Raw genomic sequence first — 15,615 nt, 5'->3', positions numbered from 1 at the left:
AAACACTCTTTCGGAGTACACACTTGTGGGAGGGCAACTTAGGTAGAATAAAGCCAGTTTGTGCAAGGGCCTCCAAATTGCCTCTTTTTCCTGCCAGTATAAGTACGGACTGTGTGACGTGCCTACTTGGATGCGGTCACTCATATAATCCTCCACCATTCTATCAATGTTGAGAGAATCATATGCAGTGACAGTAGACGACATGTCCGTAATCGTTGTCAGGTCCTTCAGTCCGGACCAGATGTCAGCATCAGCAGTCGCTCCAGACTGCCGTGCATCACCGCCAGCGGGTGGGCTCGGAATTCTGAGCCTTTTCCTCGCACCCCCAGTTGCGGGAGAATGTGAAGGAGGAGATGTTGACAGGTCGCGTTCCGCTTGACTTGACAATTTTCTCACCAGCAGGTCTTTCAACCCCAGCAGACCTGTGTCTGCCGGAAAGAGAGATCCAAGGTAGGCTTTAAATCTAGGATCGAGCACGGTGGCCAAAATGTAGTGCTCTGATTTCAACAGATTGACCACCCGTGAATCCTTGTTAAGCGAATTAAGGGCTGCATCCACAAGTCCCACATGCCTAGCGGAATCGCTCCCTTTTAGCTCCTTCTTCAATGCCTCCAGCTTCTTCTGCAAAAGCCTGATGAGGGGAATGACCTGACTCAGGCTGGCAGTGTCTGAACTGACTTCACGTGTGGCAAGTTCAAAGGGCATCAGAACCTTGCACAACGTTGAAATCATTCTCCACTGCACTTGAGACAGGTGCATTCCACCTACTATATCGTGCTCAATTGTATAGGCTTGAATGGCCTTTTGCTGCTCCTCCAACCTCTGAAGCATATAGAGGGTTGAATTCCACCTCGTTACCACTTCTTGCTTCAGATGATGGCAGGGCAGGTTCAGTAGTTTTTGGTGGTGCTCCAGTCTTCTGTACGTGGTGCCTGTACGCCGAAAGTGTCCCGCAATTCTTCTGGCCACCGACAGCATCTCTTGCACGCCCCTGTCGTTTTTTAAAAATTCTGCACCACCAAATTCAAGGTATGTGCAAAACATGGGACGTGCTGGAATTTGCCCATATTTAATGCACACACAATATTGCTGGCGTTGTCCGATGCCACAAATCCACAGGAGAGTCCAATTGGGGTAAGCCATTCCGCGATGATCTTCCTCAGTTGCCGTAAGAGGTTTTCAGCTGTGTGCGTATTCTGGAAAGCGGTGATACAAAGCGTAGCCTGCCTAGGAAAGAGTTGGCGTTTGCGAGATGCTGCTACTGGTGCCGCCGCTGCTGTTCTTGCGGCGGGAGTCCATACATCTACCCAGTGGGCTGTCACAGTCATATAGTCCTGACCCTGCCCTGCTCCACTTGTCCACATGTCCGTGGTTAAGTGGACATTGGGTACAACTGCATTTTTTAGGACACTGGTGAGTCTTTTTCTGACGTCCGTGTACATTCTCGGTATCGCCTGCCTAGAGAAGTGGAACCTAGATGGTATTTGGTAACGGGGGCACACTGCCTCAATAAATTGTCTAGTTCCCTGTGAACTAACGGCGGATACCGGACGCACGTCTAACACCAACATAGTTGTCAAGGACTCAGTTATCCGCTTTGCAGTAGGATGACTGCTGTGATATTTCATCTTCCTCGCAAAGGACTGTTGAACAGTCAATTGCTTACTGGAAGTAGTACAAGTGGGCTTACGACTTCCCCTCTGGGATGACCATCGACTCCCAGCGGCAACAACAGCAGCGCCAGCAGCAGTAGGCGTTACACGCAAGGATGCATCGGAGGAATCCCAGGCAGGAGAGGACTCGTCAGAATTGCCAGTGACATGGCCTGCAGGACTATTGGCATTCCTGGGGAAGGAGGAAATTGACACTGAGGGAGTTGGTGGGGTGGTTTGCGTGAGCTTGGTTACAAGAGGAAGGGATTTACTGGTCAGTGGACTGCTTCCGCTGTCACCCAAAGTTTTTGAACTTGTCACTGACTTATTATGAATGCGCTGCAGGTGACGTATAAGGGAGGATGTTCCGAGGTGGTTAACGTCCTTACCCCTACTTATTACAGCTTGACAAAGGGAACACACGGCTTGACACCTGTTGTCCGCATTTCTGGTGAAATACCTCCACACCGAAGAGCTGATTTTTTTGGTATTTTCACCTGGCATGTCAACGGCCATATTCCTCCCACGGACAACAGGTGTCTCCCCGGGTGCCTGACTTAAACAAACCACCTCACCATCAGAATCCTCCTGGTCAATTTCCTCCCCAGCGCCAGCAACACCCATATCCTCCTCATCCTGGTGTACTTCAACACTGACATCTTCAATCTGACTATCAGGAACTGGACTGCGGGTGCTCCTTCCAGCACTTGCAGGGGGCGTGCAAATGGTGGAAGGCGCATGCTCTTCACGTCCAGTGTTGGGAAGGTCAGGCATCGCAACCGACACAATTGGACTCTCCTTGTGGATTTGGGATTTCAAAGAACGCACAGTTCTTTGCGGTGCTTTTGCCAGCTTGAGTCTTTTCAGTTTTCTAGCGAGAGGCTGAGTGCTTCCATCCTCATGTGAAGCTGAACCACTAGCCATGAACATAGGCCAGGGCCTCAGCCGTTCCTTGCCACTCCGTGTGGTAAATGGCATATTGGCAAGTTTACGCTTCTCCTCCGACAATTTTATTTTAGGTTTTGGAGTCCTTTTTTTACTGATATTTGGTGTTTTGGTTTTGACATGCTCTGTACTATGCCATTGGGCATCGGCCTTGGCAGACGACGTTGCTGGCATTTCATCGTCTCGGCCATGACTAGTGGCAGCAGCTTCAGCACGAGGTGGAAGTGGATCTTGATCTTTCCCTAATTTTGGAACCTCAACATTTTTGTTCTCCATATTTTAATAGGCACAACTAAAAGGCACCTCAGGTAAACAATGGAGATGGATGGATTGGATACTAGTATACAATTATGGACGGGTTGCCGAGTGCCGACACAGAGGTAGCCACAGCCGTGAACTACCGCACTGTACTGTGTCTGCTGCTAATATATAGACTGGTTGATAAAGAGATAGTATACTCGTAACTAGTATGTATGTATAAAGAAAGAAAAAAAAACCACGGTTAGGTGGTATATACAATTATGGACGGGCTGCCGAGTGCCGACACAGAGGTAGCCACAGCCGTGAACTACCGCACTGTACTGTGTCTGCTGCTAATATATAGACTGGTTGATAAAGAGATAGTATACTCGTAACTAGTATGTATGTATAAAGAAAGAAAAAAAAACCACGGTTAGGTGGTATATACAATTATGGACGGGCTGCCGAGTGCCGACACAGAGGTAGCCACAGCCGTGAACTACCGCACTGTACTGTGTCTGCTGCTAATATATAGACTGGTTGATAAAGAGATAGTATACTCGTAACTAGTATGTATGTATAAAGAAAGAAAAAAAAACCACGGTTAGGTGGTATATACAATTATGGACGGGCTGCCGAGTGCCGACACAGAGGTAGCCACAGCCGTGAACTACCGCACTGTACTGTGTCTGCTGCTAATATATAGACTGGTTGATAAAGAGATAGTATACTCGTAACTAGTATGTATGTATAAAGAAAGAAAAAAAAACCACGGTTAGGTGGTATATACAATTATGGACGGGCTGCCGAGTGCCGACACAGAGGTAGCCACAGCCGTGAACTACCGCACTGTACTGTGTCTGCTGCTAATATATAGACTGGTTGATAAAGAGATAGTATACTCGTAACTAGTATGTATGTATAAAGAAAGAAAAAAAAACCACGGTTAGGTGGTATATACAATTATGGACGGGCTGCCGAGTGCCGACACAGAGGTAGCCACAGCCGTGAACTACCGCACTGTACTGTGTCTGCTGCTAATATATAGACTGGTTGATAAAGAGATAGTATACTCGTAACTAGTATGTATGTATAAAGAAAGAAAAAAAAACCACGGTTAGGTGGTATATACAATTATGGACGGGCTGCCGAGTGCCGACACAGAGGTAGCCACAGCCGTGAACTACCGCACTGTACTGTGTCTGCTGCTAATATATAGACTGGTTGATAAAGAGATAGTATACTCGTAACTAGTATGTATGTATAAAGAAAGAAAAAAAAACCACGGTTAGGTGGTATATACAATTATGGACGGGCTGCCGAGTGCCGACACAGAGGTAGCCACAGCCGTGAACTACCGCACTGTACTGTGTCTGCTGCTAATATATAGACTGGTTGATAAAGAGATAGTATACTCGTAACTAGTATGTATGTATAAAGAAAGAAAAAAAAACCACGGTTAGGTGGTATATACAATTATGGACGGGCTGCCGAGTGCCGACACAGAGGTAGCCACAGCCGTGAACTACCGCACTGTACTGTGTCTGCTGCTAATATATAGACTGGTTGATAAAGAGATAGTATACTCGTAACTAGTATGTATGTATAAAGAAAGAAAAAAAAACCACGGTTAGGTGGTATATACAATTATGGACGGGCTGCCGAGTGCCGACACAGAGGTAGCCACAGCCGTGAACTACCGCACTGTACTGTGTCTGCTGCTAATATATAGACTGGTTGATAAAGAGATAGTATACTCGTAACTAGTATGTATGTATAAAGAAAGAAAAAAAAACCACGGTTAGGTGGTATATACAATTATGGACGGGCTGCCGAGTGCCGACACAGAGGTAGCCACAGCCGTGAACTACCGCACTGTACTGTGTCTGCTGCTAATATAGACTGGTTGATAAAGAGATAGTATACTCGTAACTAGTATGTATGTATAAAGAAAGAAAAAAAAACCACGGTTAGGTGGTATATACAATTATGGACGGGCTGCCGAGTGCCGACACAGAGGTAGCCACAGCCGTGAACTACCGCACTGTACTGTGTCTGCTGCTAATATATAGACTGGTTGATAAAGAGATAGTATACTCGTAACTAGTATGTATGTATAAAGAAAGAAAAAAAAACCACGGTTAGGTGGTATATACAATTATGGACGGGCTGCCGAGTGCCGACACAGAGGTAGCCACAGCCGTGAACTACCGCACTGTACTGTGTCTGCTGCTAATATATAGACTGGTTGATAAAGAGATAGTATACTCGTAACTAGTATGTATGTATAAAGAAAGAAAAAAAAACCACGGTTAGGTGGTATATACAATTATGGACGGGCTGCCGAGTGCCGACACAGAGGTAGCCACAGCCGTGAACTACCGCACTGTACTGTGTCTGCTGCTAATATATAGACTGGTTGATAAAGAGATAGTATACTCGTAACTAGTATGTATGTATAAAGAAAGAAAAAAAACCACGGTTAGGTGGTATATACAATTATGGACGGGCTGCCGAGTGCCGACACAGAGGTAGCCACAGCCGTGAACTACCGCACTGTACTGTGTCTGCTGCTAATATAGACTGGTTGATAAAGAGATAGTATACTCGTAACTAGTATGTATGTATAAAGAAAGAAAAAAAAACCACGGTTAGGTGGTATATACAATTATGGACGGGCTGCCGAGTGCCGACACAGAGGTAGCCACAGCCGTGAACTACCGCACTGTACTGTGTCTGCTGCTAATATAGACTGGTTGATAAAGAGATAGTATACTCGTAACTAGTATGTATGTATAAAGAAAGAAAAAAAAACCACGGTTAGGTGGTATATACAATTATGGACGGGCTGCCGAGTGCCGACACAGAGGTAGCCACAGCCGTGAACTACCGCACTGTACTGTGTCTGCTGCTAATATAGACTGGTTGATAAAGAGATAGTATACTCGTAACTAGTATGTATGTATAAAGAAAGAAAAAAAAACCACGGTTAGGTGGTATATACAATTATGGACGGGCTGCCGAGTGCCGACACAGAGGTAGCCATAGCCATGAACTACCGCACTGTACTGTGTCTGCTGCTAATATAGACTGGTTGATAAAGAGATAGTATACTACTACTAATATTATATATACTGGTGGTCAGGTCACTGGTCACTAGTCACACTGGCAGTGGCACTCCTGCAGCAAAAGTGTGCACTGTTTTAATATAATATTATGTACTCCTGGCTCCTGCTATAACCTATAACTGGCACTGCAGTAGTGCTCCCCAGTCTCCCCCACAATTATAAGCTGTGTGAGCTGAGCAGTCAGACAGATATATAATATATATAGATGATGCAGCACACTGGCCTGAGCCTGAGCAGTGCACACAGATATGGTATGTGACTGACTGAGTCACTGTGTGTATCGCTTTTTTCAGGCAGAGAACGGATATATTAAATAAACTGCACTGTGTGTCTGGTGGTCACTCACTATATAATATATTATGTACTCCTGGCTCCTGCTATAACCTATAACTGGCACTGCAAGTAGTGCTCCCCAGTCTCCCCCACAATTATAAGCTGTGTGAGCTGAGCAGTCAGACAGATATATATAATATTATATATAGATAATAGATGATACAGCACACTGGCCTGAGCCTGAGCAGTGCACACAGATATGGTATGTGACTGAGTCACTGTGTGCTGTGTATCGCTTTTTTCAGGCAGAGAACGGATTATAAATAAAACTGGTGGTCACTATCAGCAAAACTCTGCACTGTACTGAGTACTCCTAATGCTCCCCAAAATTAGTAAATCAAGTGTCTCTCTAATCTATTCTAAACGGAGAGGACGCCAGCCACGTCCTCTCCCTATCAATCTCAATGCACGTGTGAAAATGGCGGCGACGCGCGGCTCCTTATATAGAATCCGAGTCTCGCGATAGAATCCGAGCCTCGCGAGAATCCGACAGCGTCATGATGACGTTCGGGCGCGCTCGGGTTAACCGAGCAAGGCGGGAAGATCCGAGTCGCTCGGACCCGTGAAAAAAAACATGAAGTTCTGGCGGGTTCGGATTCAGAGAAACCGAACCCGCTCATCTCTAACTAGTATAACTAACTAATACTATCAGCAAAATTCTGCACTCTCTGTCTGAGTACTCCTCCTAAGCTCCAGTAAATGAAGTGTCACTGTCTCACTCTGTCACTAGTATAACTAACTAATACTATCAGCAAAATTCTGCACTCTCTGTCTGAGTACTCCTCCTAAGCTCCAGTAAATGAAGTGTCACTGTCTCACTCTCACTCTCCTATCTATTTCTTCTCTAAACGGAGAGGACGCCAGCCACGTCCTCTCACTATCAATCTCAATGCACGTGTAAAATGGCGGCGACGCGCGGCTCCTTATATAGAATCCGAGTCTCGCGATAGAATCCGAGCCTCGCGAGAATCCGACAGCGTCATGATGACGTTCGGGCGCGCTCGGGTTAACCGAGCAAGGCGGGAAGATCCGAGTCGCTCGGATCCGTGTAAAAAAAGCTGAAGTTCGGGCGGGTTCGGATTCCGAGGAACCGAACCCGCTCATCTCTAGTAATCAATATTCACTATGTGCTACATATAAGACAGAGTTACTCTATTAGGGGGCCAGTTACCTGGTAGAGCAGGAACATAGAAGAACATGTGCGCTTGGGATGTTTCTATAGAAACTACACCCAGATTCTACCAATCAAATTTAGTGGATGGGTTAACAGATCTACAACCCTATTTATTGAAGCTATAAAGTAGAAGGTATCAGATACATATCTGATTGGGGAATAGCATTTTAGCACTATTTAACAATCTCCAAAAAGCTCTTTTTAGATCTTGTCTCTGTTATTTAATACCATCTGAAGATATTGTTAGCCCGCTTTCCCCCATGGGAGAAGCCTGACCACAAAGGGATCTTCTCATTCCTCCCCGGTAGGCTAGACCTCTTTCAGATGCACATCGTATCTTTAGCACTTTGCACGTTTACAGTGATAACCAATGTCAGCACACAATTCTTCTGGGATCAGATGGTTTCTGGAACAACTATCATAGCTCTATATTATTGACTATTATTGATAAATAGGTGAAAACATTTTTTTCCAACTCACCATATGGACCAACAATTAGCGCTAACAATACTCAATTGTTGATAAATAGAAATGTAATGATATAAACCATATCTGTGTTTCTCACACTTGGGGGGATATAAAGGGTACCACTGTGTAACGCAACATGAATAAAGGGCACAACTGAGTGACGTAACCTGAATAAGGGGCATTACTATGTGGTGTAATATGAATCAGGGGCACTACATGCGGTGTAATGTGAATAAGACTGTGCTACTGTGTGGTGTAATTTGAATTGGAAGTGCTATTGTGTGACCACGCTTCTTCTTTGAGAGATCAATTTCTCTTATAAATTATGGGAAGTAGGGCACTAATTTATATGAGGGTGCCGAAAATGCTAGCACTGGCCTTGCTTAATGTGAGGGATCATAGGTGGCAGGGTAAATGAGTTCCACCACTTCTCCAGGACCACTTTAAGCCGTGCTCAGCACAGATGGATAAATCAAACTGTCTGAGGTGCTAATTAAGTAACCTGTGGCCAATTATGCATAAACTTAAAACTTGGACTGTTGGGGAACATTGAGGACCGTGTTTGAGAACTTCTGCTTTAAGGTAAGAGACAGTGTTGGAAAACTATGCTTCAGTCAGACCTGTGGTTTATACTGTGCTCATCTGAGTAACACTACAGGGATTCTGTTTTGTTTTTGTTCGATTATGTTAATTTTCACATTTATGTGGTATCATTTTAAATTGCCATATTTCTAGAATTCCAGGGGCAGTGATGAGCTGTAATGCTTGTTGAAATGAGCATTACACCCTCTCACATATGACTGAAAATGGCATGCATACACTGGCATATCTATAATGGGTGCAGTGTGTGTGGTGCACACGGGCCCCTGGGTCCAGAGGGGGCCCACACCGCACACACTGCACCCATTTCTTCTATACTTACCTTTCCGGCATCCATCGGTGACTGTGTGTGGGCCCCTTCCTCTCCTGTAGCCGTCACCGCCGCTGCTAGCGCACTGAGCGCTAGAGACTCTGGCACAGTGCCAGAGTCTACAGCGCATGCGCAGGACTCTGGAAAAATGGCGCCGTGCTGTAAACTCTGGCACTGTGCCAGAGTCTCAGCACTGACAGCGGCGGTGACGGCTACAGTAGAGGAGGGGGCCCACACACAGAGTCTGCATACGGGTCGCCTCCTCTCTAGAAACGCAGCTTCATGCATAAACACGGTTAGAGGCTGTCTGCAGCAGTACACATATCAGGGCTGCTCAATCACCCACAGAGCTGCTTTATATGCTCACATATGTATACTGTACATTCAGTCATTTTGTATAGCTGTGAGATTATGAGAAACAAATGTTTGCATCATGCAAGTCCGGCTGAGTTCTTCCTGATTACTGTTTCTGGACCACTGCAGCTTTGGGGATACTCCCTAATAGCTACTGATTACAATAATTGACCTGTTGGGACAAAGGCTGTGACTGGGCTTTCCCTTGAGAAACATATGAGCTAGAGTACATGGGCTGGGTCTTTAATTAACCCAGTAATTATCACTCATCAAACCTGCTCGTTAACTCCTCTACTATTGTAGGGAACTTGTATGTCATTTCCCAATTATATTACACCCAGACTAATAAAGATCCCATTACAACAGCCGACTTCACATGTAAAATATGGATCTACTTGAAAAGGGGGGTCATTGAGTATCAGCGATCCTTAATGCATTTACCCCGATTGTTGGTTCCTGCAAACTCACATGTGCAGAATGGGGTTTGCGATCTCAGTGCAGGAACGTACGCCACTGCCTGATGGAGAGGCAGAGGCATTCGCGGGGAGGGGTGTGGGTGGACGATACTTGGCAAAACGGGGGTGTCTCCGTTTTCCTGGAGCGCCGAGGCCAAGGACTGTGTCACGAGACAGTTTCCTTGGCTTTGCAAGCCGCCCTGCAATGGCAAGGTTGAGAATGCTTAGGCTCACTCAGCCTGCCCTCGCAGATCGCGATGATCATCTCATATGTAATTGCATCGCAAATGCAGGGAGTAGGTGGTATACATCTCCTCCTGCATTTGAATTGCTATTGCTAAGGATTGCAATTGCAAAGCTGCTGCAAACAGCTTTGTAATTGCAATCCTTAGTGAATTAGGGGGCGAATTCAGAGTTGATCGTAGATGTGCTAAATTTAGGACATCTACGATCAGTTACCCTGACATGCTGGGACTGTGCACTGCGGCGCCGGCGCAATTCAGACCTGATTGCCCGCTGTGTAAAAACGCACAGCAGCGATAATTTCTGAATTAGCCCCTAGGCCCAATATTAAGATCAGTTCATTTGATTTTTCTGGGGATGGACAATTGCAATTTGTTCACCTTAATATCCCAGTAAATATCCGATTTCAACAAGTTGCCTCAATACTTATCATAGTCAACAGCAACATTTGTTCAGCTGGATCAATTACCACGCATAATAACCATTTGTTTATGCTTGTGCTCCTCCTGTTGTTTTAAAGTATAGAGATGAAGAGTGTTACAGATGGCTGCGGCCTGCAAACAAACCTGTGTGTGTATGTGAAAACAATCTTTATTTGCTTAGTGTGGGCTGTTCCCTTGGATTAGTTTCATGACAGCTTCTAGCAATGGCACAGATAACAAATCCTTAATTAGTGTAAACGAATGTCACTAGAACTTTATCAGTTGCACTGGCCTTGGAATCATAGATGCGCTAAAGTTCTGCCAGACTGGCTACCTGTCATCAACACCCAGGAACAAGGCATATAGGGAGGATTAACTGTACTGTCATTTACATAAAACAAAGATTTTAGAGGATTAGGTGTAATAGGGAAATTATTAGGTTTTAGGTGTAATTCATCATTCTGTTTTATTGTGCTTAGATCTCCGTGGGAAGATATTTAAGGCTTGGACATTACTTAGTAGGGAGTGCTATCTATGCTCTAAGGGAGGAGTCCAACGTGGCTTTACTGTCTGACAGAAAACTTAAAAGTTGTTTTGTTTATTTGCTAAATAACTGAGAGCAAATAACCTATATTTCAATATGTACGGTGATTTTCTGACACTTTTAAATATATACTGTTTGTATATGCGTGTGTGTGTTTTGCACTTTTTTATGACCTGTGTGCCTGATTCAGAGATGTACGCAAACCTGATTTTTTCACAGATGAGCGGTTATCATCCGTCTGTGTGTGTGTCTAAGTCGTACTGCACATGTGCCGTGATGGTAGAGATCGCAGAGAAGATTTATATGCAAAGTGATTCAGGGACCATTTGGTGAAGGTAACAGGGTGGTGGCAAAAGCCCAGGCATGTCGCGACTGTTTTGGGGGCGTTTGTGGCTACGACTGTAATCCTGTACCCAGTTGCAATGTCCCGCCATCTTACTTCTTGCCGCCATGCTGCGCAAACATAGGGCTACTCTGACCTTCAAAAATTGACTGATCTAAAAAGGATGAGGTGTCTTTGCACACAGCCTCTGCATACAAATTTGCAGCTGCAAAGGCATTTCCGTAAACCTTTCAGGCACTCTGTCCATGTCACAGCTAGTCTGTCTGAGGAAAGAAAGCATAGAAGGAAGACAAAAATAAAACAGGGCATGTAGTGAAACTCTCTTAAATCACAGCAAAGACTTCCTAATTGCTCCCCAAGTCAGTATCTGTATGTACACATACTGTATGCTGATCTGACAATCTTGCAGTATGCACAGCGGTGCAAGTGGGTGGGTACATGCGGGTATAGTGTACCCTTAAGAATTTAGCCGTGGGTACGCCGTACCCACCGTTAGTGGTGCAAGTGGGCGGGTACGCGCAGGTACGGCATACCCTTAAGAATTTAGCCATGGGTATGCCGTACCCACCGCCGCCGGGCCGCTGCTCCCTCCCTCCACTGCCGCTGTGAGGGGAGGAGAGCGCAGTGTGCGCCTCTCCTGCCCCTCAGTGTCTACCTTCAATTCGGCACCGGCCCATGAGCAAATCAGAGCTCACGGACCGACAGCCAAGGCTCCTAATCGGCTGCCGGACCGCGAGCTTTGATTGGCTCACGGATCGGCGCCTAATTGAAGGTAGACACCCGCACCGCCACTGGAGACTGAGGGGCAGGAGAGGTGCATGCTGCTCTCTCCTCTCCTCACATACAGGACAGCAGCAGTGCAGTAAGCAGCAGGGGAAGGGGGGGGGGCACTGTGAGGACATGTGTATCTAGCACTGGGGGCATTTCTGTATCTGGCACTGGGGGCAACTCTGTATCTGGCACTGGGGGCATATCTGGCACTGTGGGGGCATTTCTGTATCTGGCACTGGGGGGACATGTGTATCTGGCACTGGGGGCATTTCTGTATCTGGCAGTGGGGGCATATCTGGCACTGCGGGGACGTGTGTATCTGGCACTGGGGGCATTTCTGTATCTGTCACTGGGGGCATATCTGGCACTGGGGGCATATATGTAGCTGGCACTGTGGGGCATATCTGGCACTGTGGGGGCATTTGTGTATCTGGCACTGTGAGGCAATGTATATCTGGCACTCTGGGGGCATTTGTGTATCTGGCACTGAGGGGCAATGTGTATCTGGCACTGTGGGGCAATGTGTATCTGGCACTGTGGGGCAATGTGTATCTGGCACTGTGGGGCAATGTGTATCTGGCACTGTGGGGCAATGTGTATCTGGCACTGTGGGGACATGTATATCTGGCACAGTGGGGCAATGTATATCTGGCACTGTGGGGCAATGTATATCTGGCACTGTGGGGCAATGTATATCTGGCACTGTGGGGCAATGTGTATCTGGCACTATGGGGGTCATATGTGTATCTGCCCCCCCCCATATGTGTACCACGCCCCCATTTTCATTGGCCACGCTCCATGTGGCATTTGGCTACACCCATATTTTTTTGTGCATGCGCGCACATAGTACCTATAAGACATTTTTTCTACTTGTACCACTGAGTATGCACATTAGTGATGAGCGGGTTCGGATCCTCGGAAACCGAACCCCCCCGAACTTCACCCATTTTACACGGGTCGAGACATACTCGGATTCTCCCATATGGCTCGGTTAACCCAAGCGCGCCCGAACGTCATCATCCCGCTGTCTGATTCTCGCGAGATTCGGATTCTATATAAGGAGCCGCGCGTCGCCGCCATTTTCACTCGTGCATTGGAAATGTTAGGGAGAGGACATGGCTGGCGTCCTCTCCGTTTATTAATGTTGCTGCAAATATTTGTGCTTATTGCTTAATTGTGGGGACTGGGGAGCAGCTGTATTATAAAGGAGGAGTACAGTGCAGAGTTTTGCTGATCAGTGACCACCAGTTTTATCCGTTCTCTGCCTGAAAAACGCTCCATATCTGTGCTCAGTGTGCTGCATATATCTGTGCTCACACTGCTTTATTGTGGGGACTGGGGACCAGCAGTATTATATAGGAGGAGTACAGTGCAGAGTTTTGCTGACTAGTGACCACCAGTATTATACGTTGTCTGCCTGAAAAACGCTCCATATCTGTGCTCAGTGTGCTGCATATATCTGTGCTCACACTGCTTTATTGTGGGGACTGGGGACCAGCAGTATTATATAGGAGGAGTACAGTGCAGAGTTTTGCTGACCAGTGACCACCAGTATTATACGTTGTCTGCCTGAAAAACGCTCCATATCTGTGCTTAGTGTGCTGCATACAGTATATCTGTGCTCACACTGCTTTATTGTGGAGACTGTGGACCAGCAGTATTATATAGGAGGAGTACAGTGCAGAGTTTTGCTGACCAGTGACCACCAGTATTATACGTTGTCTGCCTGAAAAACGCTCCATATCAGTGCTCAGTGTGCTGCATATATCTGTGCTCACACTGCTTTATTGTGGGGACTGGGGACCAGCAGTATTATATAGGAGGAGTACAGTGCAGAGTTTTGCTGACAGTGACCACCAGTATATATAGCAGTACGGTACGGAAGGCCACTGCTCTACCTACCTCTGTGTCGTCAAGTATACTATCCATCTAGATTCTATACCTGTGGTGCATTTTAGTTTTGCAGTTTGCTGACAGTGACCACCAGTATATATAGCAGTACGGTACGGAAGGCCACTGCTCTACCTACCTCTGTGTCATCAAGTATACTATCCATCTAGATTCTATACCTGTGGTGCATTTTAGTTTTGCAGTTTGCTGACAGTGACCACCAGTATATATAGCAGTACGGTACGGAAAGGCCACTGCTCTACCTACCTCTGTGTCGTCAAGTTTACTATCCATCTAGATTCTATACCTGTGGTGCATTTTAGTTTTGCAGTTTGCTGACAGTGACCACCAGTATATATAGCAGTACGGTACGGAAGGCCACTGCTCTACCTACCTCTGTGTCGTCAAGTATACTATCCATCTAGATTCTATACCTGTGGTGCATTTTAGTTTTGCAGTTTGCTGACAGTGACCACCAGTATATATAGCAGTACGGTACGGAAGGCCACTGCTCTACCTACCTCTGTGTCGTCAAGTATACTATCCATCTAGATTCTATACCTGTGGTGAATTTTAGTTTTGCAGTTTGCTGACAGTGACCACCAGTATATATAGCAGTACGGTACGGAAGGCCACTGCTCTACCTACCTCTGTGTCGTCAAGTATACTATCCATCTAGATTCTATACCTGTGGTGCATTTTAGTTTTGCAGTTTGCTGACAGTGACCACCAGTATATATAGCAGTACGGTACAGAAGGCCACTGCTCTACCTACCTCTGTGTCGTCAAGTATACTATCCATCTAGATTCTATACCTGCGGTGCATTTTAGTTTTGCAGTTTGCTGACAGTGACCAGCAGTATATATAGCAGTACGGTACGGAAGGCCACTGCTCTACCTACCTCTGTGTCGTCAAGTATACTATCCATCTAGATTCTATACCTGTGGTGCATTTTAGTTTTGCAGATTGCTGACAGTGACCACCAGTATATATAGCAGTATGGTACGGAAAGGCCACTGCTCTACCTACCTCTGTGTCGTCAAGTATACTATCCATCTAGATTCTATACCTGTGGTGCATTTTAGTTTTGCAGTTTGCTGACAGTGACCAGCAGTATATATAGCAGTACGGTACGGAAGGCCACTGCTCTACCTACCTCTGTGTCGTCAAGTATACTATCCATCTAGATTCTATACCTGTGGTGCATTTTAGTTTTGCAGTTTGCTGACAGTGACCACCAGTATATATAGCAGTACGGTACGGAAGGCCACTGCTCTACCTACCTCTGTGTCGTCAAGTATACTATCCATCTAAATTCTATACCTGTGGTGCATTTTAGTTTTGCAGTTTGCTGACAGTGACCAGCAGTATATATAGCAGTACGGTACAGAAGGCCACTGCTCTACCTACCTCTGTGTCGTCAAGTATACTATCCATCTAGATTCTATACCTGTGGTGCATTTTAGTTTTGCAGTTTGCTGACAGTGACCACCAGTATATATAGCAGTACGGTACGGAAGGCCACTGCTCTACCTACCTCTGTGTCGTCAAGTATACTATACATCTAGATTCTATACCTGTGGTGCATTTTAGTTTTGCAGTTTGCTGACAGTGACCACCAGTATATATAGCAGTACGGTACGGAAGGCCACTGCTCTATTTACCTCTGTGTCGTCAAGTATAGTATCCATCTAGATTCTATACCTGTGGTGCATTTTAGTTTTGCAGTTTGCTGACAGTGA

The sequence above is a fragment of the Pseudophryne corroboree genome, chromosome 6 (assembly GCF_028390025.1).
Source record: "Pseudophryne corroboree isolate aPseCor3 chromosome 6, aPseCor3.hap2, whole genome shotgun sequence".
NCBI classification, from domain to species: domain Eukaryota; kingdom Metazoa; phylum Chordata; class Amphibia; order Anura; family Myobatrachidae; genus Pseudophryne; species Pseudophryne corroboree.
Note: the sequence above shows the minus strand (reverse complement) of the source record.